The sequence below is a fragment of the Protopterus annectens genome, chromosome 2.part1 (genome assembly GCF_019279795.1).
Source record: "Protopterus annectens isolate FY-2018-M chromosome 2.part1, PAN1.0, whole genome shotgun sequence".
NCBI classification, from domain to species: Eukaryota; Metazoa; Chordata; order Ceratodontiformes; family Protopteridae; genus Protopterus; species Protopterus annectens.
In genome coordinates this window covers 1,761,733,367-1,761,743,596 of record NC_056729.1, presented here as the reverse complement: position 1 = coordinate 1,761,743,596, position 10,230 = coordinate 1,761,733,367, and positions in this window count along the sequence as shown.

The following is a 10,230-nucleotide window of genomic DNA, read 5'->3' as shown; positions in this document are numbered from 1 at the left end:
AGCTGGTCTGGGCAGTACTGGGGAGATTTGAAGTCCCAGAAACATTGGTAGAATTAGTGCAGGCTATGTACAAGGACCCAATGACTCAAGTACAAACACTGTTAGGCCTCACAGAGGGGTTCCCAGTGGGAGTGGGTGTACATTAGGGTTCAGCTCTGAGCCCACTGCTGTTCAAACTGGTGCTGGACTACATTAGCAAAAGGTTGGAGGGGACAGATCAACAAAGCTGCTGTATGCAGACGATGTGGCAGTACAGGCAGACTCTGAGCTAGAACGTCAGCAGAAAATAGGAGAATGGAATGCAAAACCGAAGGCACATGGGATGAAACTAAGCACAGATAAGATGGTGGTAATGGCAGCAAATTGGAGAAATCAAATGAAGCTGAGAATTGAGATGGAATGGAAGATAGTGGAACAGGTAAACAGCTTCAAGTATCTGGGAGAGTTAGTTGAGGAGAAGGGTCTGAATGAAGAGGTCAAAGCTAGAATCAGAGGGGCTGCAGCCAACTGGCAAAGAGTATCAGGTGTAGTCTATGACAGAAGAATACCAAAGAAGCTGAAAAGTAAAGTGTACAAGATGGTGCGATCAGTACTACTGTATGGTACAGAAACCTGGGCAGTAAAGGCAGAACAGTTGAAGAAGCTAGAGGTGATGGAAATGAAGTGCCTGAGAAAGGTGGTAGGAAGCACACTGCGGGACAGGCGAAGAAATGAGGACATAAGAGCAGAAGCCATAGTAGCTCAAATTGTAGGAAAGATCAAACAGAACAGATTACAGTGGTTTGGGCATTTGTAGAAAAGCAGAAGACAATCTGGCAAGGAAGTTTTGGGACAGACAGGAAGAAGGTAAGAGGAAGCTGATCTGGGCAGCACTGCGGTGATTTGAAGTCCCAAAAACACTGGTAGAATTAGTGCAGGCAATGTACAAGGACCCAATGACTCAAGTATGAACACTGTTCGGCCTCACACAGTACTTTTTTGGCTGGGCTTGTATAGGCCCTAGGATCGATAGCCTAGTACCTACCTATGAACCTATGAAGTGAAGATGTCCAGCAAGGAGGGGGATGGATTGTGTGAAAGAAGATCTGTGACAGTCAGGCATGGGTGTTGAAGAAGGCAGGAGTGTGGCACTGAATTGAGAGAGTTGGTGACAGTTAACATGATACCCCGATCCCATGTAGAAAAATGGGAAAAAGGGGGCTGATGATGATGATGATGATGTTGTCATATCCTGATTATTGGCTAGGATTATAGAGGCTCTTGTGCCATTAGCCTAGTAATCTCCTATGAACCTATGTAAGTTCTGAGGTGTTTTTATAGGGAAATTTGAACATCTGCTGATTGCACATATACAAGGCACTAGATATACAAGCAGAAAAAGCAAGTTTTACACTTACTTTGCTCACAGAGCAAGCAGGGAAGCACACAATGAGCTTTCCACCAGCAATTCCCAGCTCATATATGTGAAATCAGCCCTCTCCTGTCACAAGAGTGCAGACTTTGACCCTATTAATGTAAAACAACTGGTTTGGAGCCCAAGTGATAAGGAACCACAAACAGATGCCTCATACTAAGAACAACTGCATACAATGTTTTACAGTGCAGAACAGCAGCACTTACAGCAGTTTGAAAATGCAACTTTAAACTTTTTAAAGAAGTGCGGAAAAACAATTAGTAGCAGAGTGAATGTTCGCGGTATAATGAAAATAAGCACAAACAAAACTATTTTAATTTTATTTGTCTTGCCAAGCGTGCTTTCAGATGTTTGTAAATTCTCTCAGAGTGCCTGGCGTCATCCCCAAATGATCAGCAGTTCTGGATAAATGAGCCAAGACTTGCGCAAATGCGAGGCTTATATATGATCAGAATAAAGCATGTTTTATACTATGACCTAAGGCCAATCAGGTAAGTACACAATGAGCTTTCCACCAGCAATTCCCAGCTCAGATAGATGAAATCAGCTCTCTCCTGAAAATAAGAGGTTTGTAGGTGGATACTAGGCTATCTGTCCTGATGGGCCATGTGACACCAGGGGAACTGCCAGTCCGACTATCTTGAATTTTGTAAATAATTATATTTCACTTGAAAATATTAATATGATTTGTGTAGATATGTGACACTGTCACCCCAGCTATCTAGAATTTTGTAAATAGTTATTTGTCATTTGTGAATGCCAGCATTATGCCATTGCTTGGATTACCAAATGTGTTACAAATGTATGTTATGTGTATATTAAACTACTGATACAGAACTGTATGTTATGCACTGAGCTTCAAGGAAGCGTTCACAGTGTATCCTACTGGAAAAGAACAGAAAAGTATATAAACTATATACCTGTGTAAATGTATGTTTTAATAGTAGAATCTTGAACATACAGAGTTAACTTGCAAAATTTCAAGTAAATAAGTTGAAATTAAAGTGTTTTTATGATTGTGCTATCTCTCAGTGAAGCAGACATGATGTCTAAAGCTGGAGGTTTTTCTATTGTCTTGAAAGAGAACTAATTACTAGGTTTAAAATGTAAAAGTGTTTAATTGTTTTACAACTTCCATGTTCTGCAAACTTCTGAGAGATATGTGCTTCTCACACAGAGTTGTTAAAAATTATGTTAGCTTCTGTTAGCCTGGGAACTGAAGGTGGGTGACAAAGACTAATGTCATCCAGGCTAACCCAGAAGTAATATGTATTATTAATTTAAGAACTCTCTCAGAGTGAGACTGGAATTTTGTATCTTGTCTTGGACCTAGCAAGAACATCCACTCATCTTCATTTGCCTTGCTAGTAGTAAGTAACTAGGGCACAGTGATTTCTTATAGATAGGAATGTAGTAAATATTAGTTTAGATGTTTTCTGTATTTATTTGAAACTGTCCTGCAATGTTGTTTTAAAATATTTCCTGTGCTTCTGAACTCTGTAGTTACTGTGTTGTTTGAGTATTGTCTTGTTCTTTTATTTATTATTAAATATATTTAAACCTTTTAATTGTGGCTGGTTTGTTTAGAGATATTTAAGCTATTAACATACTTGCATATGTATTTGGTGACACTGTACAGGCCACTCCTAAATAGCCTTGAAAGTCTTGGTCACACTTACCATTTGGATGAATAGTAACATTACACAGTAAGATTGGGCACCCTTTGGTAAGGGCCTTAAAAGTAGTCGATAAGTAGTGGCTGGTGGCAGCTGGTACTACTTTATAGTCTGGGCAGAAGGGGGCATAGCTAGTAAACCTGTGCCAGCCTTTCCCAGGTGTGTGTTTGTGTTTGTGTTTGTGTATAAATCAAATCTCAAAGTGTGTGTGTGTGTGTGTGTGTGTGTGTGTGTGTGTGTGTGTGTGTGTGTGTGTGTGTGTGTGTGTGTGTGTGTGTGTCAGCTATTTGGGCAAGGACACGAAGTATTGGTTGGACAGAGAGGGTGCTGGAGGCTTTGCCTTGGCCACTCAGCTGATATCTCAACACTATAGCTGTGCTAGTGGGGAGTCTTACTGGGGATCTGGAGAAAGAGGAAGAAATTAGCCTCAGACTGACTGTGATCTCTGTGTGCTGTTAAGGAAAATTGTACTTTACTGTGTATGAACTTGTCATCTTCCCAATGTGTACGTCCCTCACCGGTGCTGGTGGTGAGAATTGAGGATCCTTGACTACTGGGCCAGTGCAGGTGTGTCACAGGCCATTTTAAGCCTAGCCAATAATTCAAGGTCAGAGTCAAACCCTGTACCATGTGTCTATGAGATGAAGACCTGAACCATTATCTTTCACCATACACCTTAGCCATTATGCCAAATGTATTAATACAGCCTGCTCTCTATACTCAGGTCTTTATGCTAGAGTTATGAAAAACATGAATGTTTCTACCCCTTTTACCTCTGTAAAGGTACAAGGCAAGGATTCCCACTATCCCCTTCCCTTTTCTTCTACCTATTCAACTCCTGGTAGACTAAAAATGCCACATCCTTAAAGGGTTGTAATTTAATGAGTGTGGAAACGTGTATCCTTTTATTTGCTAACAATTACCTCCTATTAACAGAGGACCCGAAATCAGATATTGCTAACATTTTAAACATCTTCTCTTGATTTCACAAGCTATCATGCTTAAGAGTCAGTTTAGATAAGACCACACTCTTTACAGGTAGCATGGCTATAGTTTTTCTGCCCTGGAGTGATCAGATCTCCCCCATGTCATGTTGCAGTTTTTCATACCTGGGTAACTGGGTATCATTCTGGTGAGTGATTATTCAGAAATGATTCATTTAAGTCTTAAACCCATGTGGAATGACTTACATCATTCTGTTCATATACAGAGGAAACTCCGGCTTTTTCTGTCGGGATGGACAACAGCCCTACAACTAATGTGTTACCTCAACCTATGATATGTTTATCCAAACTTATTTATCCCCCAACAGCTATGTGGCTCAAGAAAATAAAGTGACTTAAGGTACAATTGATAAAGAGGGTAAAAAAGGATGTGTGTCCAATTCAAGCCCCATCATTACTTAAAAAGTTATTTTATAATTAATTTGAGTTGTCATAGTTGCATATCCTTTAGGAACAATTCCAAGGCTATTCTCTCTCTACCTCTTTCTGTAGTACCTGACCAGTTCATACAGCTCACTTATCAAAGATTATATTCTGTGATCATTAATGCTTACAGTTTTATAACTTCAAACTCAATTCTTTATAACAACTGCAGTCATATTATTTGTTTCAGATAGCAGAAAGGCCAGCTGGCCTTTATTTATAAAACCATAAATTCGAAGACCGTGGACTATTAAATCAAGAACATCAAACACAAAATAAATAATATTTTAATTATTTCTTAGAAAAAAATATGAATATCCAATTAAAATTAAGTGACATCTTTGTAATAATCAGAAAATGTTAAGATAACATAAGTCTAGCCTGTTACAACTGGCCATAAATAGGTCAGAGGTTTAGAGTGACCACAGGTTAAGTATTCTTTTACACTGACAGACTAACAGCTCGGAAATGCTTCTTCTCTGTTTGCAAAGAGGAAAACAGAAACTGTTATTGGTTATTAGAGAAAAAAAAGGTCATCTGCTTTTCTTACAATGTCAAGATGTTGTTTCCTAATGTTATAATTTCCACCATACAGCCAGGTCTTTTAGTGGTGCTGGCCTTCTTGGTATTTGCCGCATGGCAGACGAGTACTTGTTGCTCCCTTACTTATCAGCCCCTGTTTGTTCATCATCCATTATAGGCAAGTATTGAAGCCACAATTTTCCATAATATAACCCACCAAGCATGGTTATGCCATCACACAGGTCTTCCAGCAGATTTACAAAGCTGGATATCCTTGCAGGTAGCTCATAAAGCCCTACAGAAATTATAGAACTTGTATCCCTCCCTAGATTTGTAGTACCTTAAATCTCCTGTGTGATGGAATCCCCTTTTAAAAGTAGTGAATAACTCGAAATCCCCTGATCACCTCAGTACCAAAATGGAAATAGTTTATGAAAATGTACATTCCCTGCTGTTCTCTGATAGCCTCCAAACCCCCTCATTCATTTTCTTAAGCTAACATTTGGTGGTAGAATAAAGACTTATATAAGCTATGGGAGCAGCTAAGAGTGACACTTTACCCCTACTCCCTCCACCTGATTGTATCCTGTATTACAAGTTGATATCTTATCCACCAATCCATCAGTTAACCTTTTGGGATTGCAGTAGCATTGGTAAATGCGTACTATGAGTAAGAACATATGAACTCTATTGTACATAGTTCATTGTTACTTGGAAGCCACAACAGACCCCGGGAACTATCGCCCTATAAGCCTGACTAGCTTGGTCTGCAAGGCTATGGAGTGCATCATCATGGATCTCATTAACAGAGACATTGGAAACCTCCAACCACTGGACCCTTCCCAGTTCAGCTTTGTTAATAGGTTCATAGGTTCATAGGTAGGTACTAGGCTATCTGCCTGAGGGCATTTATAAGCCTAGCCAGAGTGTGTCGGCTTTTGCCACCCAGTTGATTAATTAACTGATCCTCTGTCAAGCAGAGCCAATGAAGTGATCCCAGGGGTGTATTTTCTGTTACCCATCCACTCGTAAAGGTTTCTCTTGAAGAGTGTTAATGAGGGGCTCAGCCTAATGTAGTGAGGAATTTTGTTCCAAAGCATGGGGGAGTATCTGTGACAGGAATCTATCCCTCCAGCATGTTCTATTTATTGTTGTGGTGAGGTTTAACTCACTAGAGCAAGTGGCTGGCAGTGACTTGGATTTCTTTAGGTGGAGCATGTCCATCAATTCTGAGTTGGACATGGCTTTGTAAGTCAGTCAGAGATCACCTCTGAGTAAGCAATATGCCACTGAGTACAGCCGGAGTTTTTTCAGTTGGGCTGCATAGGACATATGTTTGAGGCCAGTAATCCTCCTGCTGAGGTACTTTTGTGGTTTTTCCAGCTGTTGGAAGTGTCTTGTGAGGTACATCTCAAATGGGGCATTGTACTCTATGAGGGGTCTAATGAGTGACGAGTAGAGGGGCACTATAACCTCTTTATTTCTAGATGTGAACCCTTTAGTAATTAGACGGGCTACATAGAAGGATTTTCTAACTACTTTCACAATATGATTGTCAAAGGAGAGATTACTATCTACCTGGGTCCCCAGATCTCTTATTACCTCTTCTGTATTAAGGGGGCTGCCACCTATGTGGTAATTTGTGGGTGTTTTGTTTTTCCCAAACGGGATGACTATGCATTTTTTGGCATTTAGCTTGTGGCCATGACTTTGACACCAGGTGCCCGTCTCAGTAAGGCCCTTTTGGAGGATGTCCGTGTCAGCCGGAGAGTCAGTTATGGCTTCCAGTTTGCAGTCATCAGCGAACTTGGTTAGCCATAGTCATCCTGTGTTTGCCTGTAGTTCTGACAAGTATATACCGAACAGTAGGGGTCCCAGGACCGAGCCTTGTGGGACACCATTTGTGACTGGTTTAGAGTCGGACCTGGAGCCTACTATTCTTACCGTGTGAGTTCTGTCTGTAAGCCAGTTGGCAACCCATCTCATGACGTAGGGGTTTATGTTCAGGCTGGTGAGTTTTTCTGTAATACCCGAGTGGGAAATGGTGTTGAAAGCCTTGGCGAGGTCAAGGTAGGCTGTGTGAACCACCTTTCCCTCATCTATGGCCTTGGTGACTGTCTCGAAGAAGTCAACCAGGTTTAGTAGGTATGATCGGCTCTTAACAAAGCCGAACTGGGTTGGGTCAAGTGTTTGGAGGTTCCCAATGTCTTTGTTAATGAGTTCCATGATGATGCGCTCCATGGCCTTGTAGACTAAGCTAGTCAGGCTTATGGGGCAATAGTTACCAGGGTCAGTTGTGGCCCCTCCTTTGTGGAGAGGAATAACCATTGCTGTGTGCCATTCTATGGGCATGTAGCCTGTGGAGAGGCTGAGGTTGAACAGTGTGTTTAGGTGGGGGATTAGTTCATTCTGTAGTTCGTGCAAGATGCAGCCTGAGACACCATCTGGTCCCATTGACGCTGTGTTTTTGGCTTTTGAAAGGGCTGTTTTCACCTGTGCGTCTGTGATTTTTGGGACACTACACTTTTCCGGTATTGTTGTGGGCCCTTTTGGAGGTGAGAGGGGCTGAAGTTTGCACTGTATCTATCTACCAGGATGTTGGCAATATCAGTAGGTTCAGTATATTTTGTGCTATTTTGCACTAGTTCAGTGCATATCTGCTAGTTGCCACTTAGATTCTTAACATAGCTAAAGAAGGCTTTGTGGTTATCTTTTGAATACTTGGCTATATTTCTTTCGAAGTTAGCCTTGGATGATTTCACGAGGGACCTTAGTTTCTTACTGATATTGATCAGGGATGTCTTTCCTTCTTGGGATTTGTTTTTTTTTTCTGAACTAGTTTCGTCCTTCTATTGTATAGCCTGTTTATTGCAGGGGTTCACCAAACTGGTTTCCTTCTCTTAGAGGAGTGAGTCTTGATTTTATTAGGGATGGCACGATCAATGCATCCTTGTAGATGCTCATAGAGTGCATTTATAAAGGTTTCTGCATCTTGGGCAGCATTATCCTTTCGCGTGGGGGCTGCGAAACTTACCACCTCTGTCTTAAGTAAGGTGAAGTTTGCTTTAGAAACATTTTTACTGTGGTTTCCTTAGTTGGGGGTGGTGGTGGGGTGTGGACATCCAGAGTGATTAGTTTATGGTCTGATCTCACCAGTGATGGGTTGACCCCCGGTGTGGAACACCTGTCGCCCATGTTGGTGATGACCAGGTCCAATATGTTTTCATGTCTGGTAGGGGAGTTTACCAGCTGATCCAGGACATTTGAGTTGATGAATTCCAGGAAGCACTGGGCCTGGGAATTTGTACTGGAGTAGTTTTCCCAGTGAATGGTAGAGTAATTTAAATCACCCAATATCAGGGTGTTCAGTAGGACCTTCACATTTTTCAGTGTGTCTCCAGAAAGGTGTAGTGGTGGTCCTGGGTCATGGAGGGTGATCTGTAGCAGGCCACAATTTGCATTGCAGATTTGTCCGATGTTAGTTGAACATGGATGATCTCAGAGGTATCATGCTGCACCACTAACCTGGAGGTGCAGATATCCTTGATGAATATGGATACACCCCCTCCTTTTGTGTTTCGGTCCATGTTCTGTGGCCAAAACGTGTGGTATGAGTTGTAGCCTGGTAGTGCTGGGGTGCTCTCTGGAGCCTTGAACCAGGTTTAAGTTACTGTACAGATGTTGACGTTCTCCATACTGAGGAGTGCTTCGAGCATGTGCGTTTTGAGATTTAAACTCCTGGCATTGAGTAGCATAACCCTCAGTTTTTTGTTAATTGTGCTGTTTACAGAGGTGGGTTTGACTTTTGAGCCTTGCCTAAAAAGGGCACTATGGGGGCAGCAAGAGCCTTGGCCAGTATTTGAAAGCATAGGGGTGACAGGTGCAAGCTGTCTCTTGTGAAGCTACACAGCTTGTCGAGCATGTCGTCCCAGGCTGACAGACACTGGATCCCCTTTGAATGACACCAGAAGCTTACCCAATTGTTGAAATTGATCATTTTTTCTTTATACTGAGGCATCATTCTTGGTGAGGGCAGGATGCTTCTCAGGGTCAGGGTCATACCAGCTTGGGCTACATGATCAGAGAGCTCTTCCATGTCTCTTTTCATGTAGTCCAGGGAGGTACGTCTCAGGTCATTCACACCAACATGAACAATGACAGAGTCATACTTATACTTGTTCTGGAGTGACCTGAGTGCTTGTGTTATGTGGCAATTTCTGGCTCCCGACAGGCAGCTAACAGTAACCTTCTGCTTGTCTAACCTAGTGAGTGGGACGTCAGTGTGCCTGATTATAGAGTCACCTATTACTAGTGTGTTAGGTATGTTATTTCGCCTTAAGGGATGTGATTGTGCGGCACACTGATTTTGTGTTTTATGTGTTGTCTGGTTTGTGACCAGAAGTGCAGGTTGTTTGGGTGTCTGCTTTAGAGGTCTCTGATGCTTTTGCAGGTTTTTATTTAGAGCCTCCGAGTATGATTTTGTGTATTTATGTGTATTTTTTGCCAGTGCTGTTTTAGTAGGTCTGTGTGCGGCTGGAGTTGTGGTGCAAGTGTTATCCTTCTCCTCTTGCCTGTCTGTTCCAGTCTTGGGTGGAGACAGCTTAGCTTCCGGTTTGGCTGTATAATTGCATCTCTCGCATATGTTAGTGTTTTGTGGTAGGAGGAGAGGGTTGTCTGTGTACATGAGGCAGTTGTAACATTGCCTCAGAATACCCAGATTCACCAGCTGGAGTGGAGAGTGCTCCTGAAGTTGCCCTTTGGTCATGTCTGAATAGTAGGGTGAGCTGCTTAGTCACTTGGTTGGTGAGGGGTGAATAAAGAGCCTTGCCCTGCTGGGCAATCAGTGTCAGGGTATATTAGTGCTTGCTATTATGTCTGAGCAAGTGTTGGGCTGTAAGATGCTTTTTGAGTGCTTAGGTTGAGAGTTAGACTAGTTTCAATGGAAAAACTGAAGAGGAGACTTAGTGGAGCCAGGAATAATTTAACCGTAGCTAACCGGCACTACCCAGTATGCAAAACAGTGCAAACACGTTTTTTATAGTAGGGAAATGAAAGAGATAGAGACAGTCAATAAACTACTAACTTCTGGGCTGCAACCACTCCTCCAGGGACAGATACGTTGCTCAGAGCTCCCCTCTCTCACAGGTGAACAGAGAAACTTCCTTCTATTCAAGTAAGGTATGGGCAACTC